This window comes from Aplysia californica, unplaced genomic scaffold, assembly GCF_000002075.1.
Source record: "Aplysia californica isolate F4 #8 unplaced genomic scaffold, AplCal3.0 scaffold00973, whole genome shotgun sequence".
Taxonomy (NCBI): domain Eukaryota; kingdom Metazoa; phylum Mollusca; class Gastropoda; order Aplysiida; family Aplysiidae; genus Aplysia; species Aplysia californica.
The window spans coordinates 79,717-80,805 of record NW_004798243.1 but is presented as its reverse complement, the minus strand read 5'-3'; positions in this window follow the sequence as shown (position 1 = coordinate 80,805).

Here is a 1,089-nt window from a genome sequence, read left to right as displayed (position 1 = left end):
CACAAGTCAGTGGAAGCATTGTGTTCCGGTAGCGGAAGGTCAGAAAGTCACGCGGTTTGCAAGGATAAACGACTCACGTGGCGGGTTCCTGGCACGGTTTGGCTTTTTGCTCGTGGAAGACGTGAGTTTGATTCGCATGGAAGGCGGAGTTTTCGTCGAATTGTTTTATTACCCAAATTGTTTTCTACCTATAACACGAGAATTTGGAGTTGCTTCGTCTGTCAGCTAGAACGTTGTATCTCCCTCAGACCAGGTCTGTTTTTTATAGTAGAGGGTTTTACGGCGCTCGCAACTGCCAAGGCACCCCGGAAGTAGCAGGTCACAAGGGAGTGACAAACATACAAAAGAAGTAGAGGAAAATGACAATAGTAAGGAAATAAAAAGCAGTAGTTCCCTGTTGTAGATCAGGCACAGTTATGAGCGTGACATGAATCAGCCCATTTACTATTCTACTGTGCTTGAACGAGAAATGTCCCCCCTTTGGGAATGGCCTAAAGACACTACAGTCAGTGGCACTGCCCCGGGGGGAAAGACCAGGTCTGTACTGACAGAGCTGTGAATGATGAATCGTTGTCATCATGAGCTCTCCGTGACATACTTCCCACCTCTCGATCTTCCGTTAGCTCACTGACCTGAGGAGAAAACAAATGTCCCTGTTCTGTAAGGCCGGGGAAGGAAAAATCCGCACCCCGATTGGGTCCCAACCCAAAAACCCCTCGCTTGTTGACTTGTTAGAAAACTTACAGACAGTGCCTTAGTTGTCGAAGTGATTGTAAATGTTATTTCACGTGTTCCTCGCCTCTATCAACAATATTTAGATCTGTAAGGAGGCGGGTTGCTTTTTACCCTGCCTGTCAAGGCAAATCTCGGCAGAATGGAATATAACATCCGAGCAGATAGGCACAGCTCCTCGGTTATTAATTTTTTAAAAAGCAAAACAAAACAAAACAAAAAAACAAACCCAAACCCATTCCCCATTCTAGAACCGAACCCACGTCTTTTGGGTCCGGTAGTGAAGAGTCAAACCTGGCACTTCCTCGTAGCCGAACGAGAACAATTCCAACCGTTGTCAGGTCCGAACCCCAACCA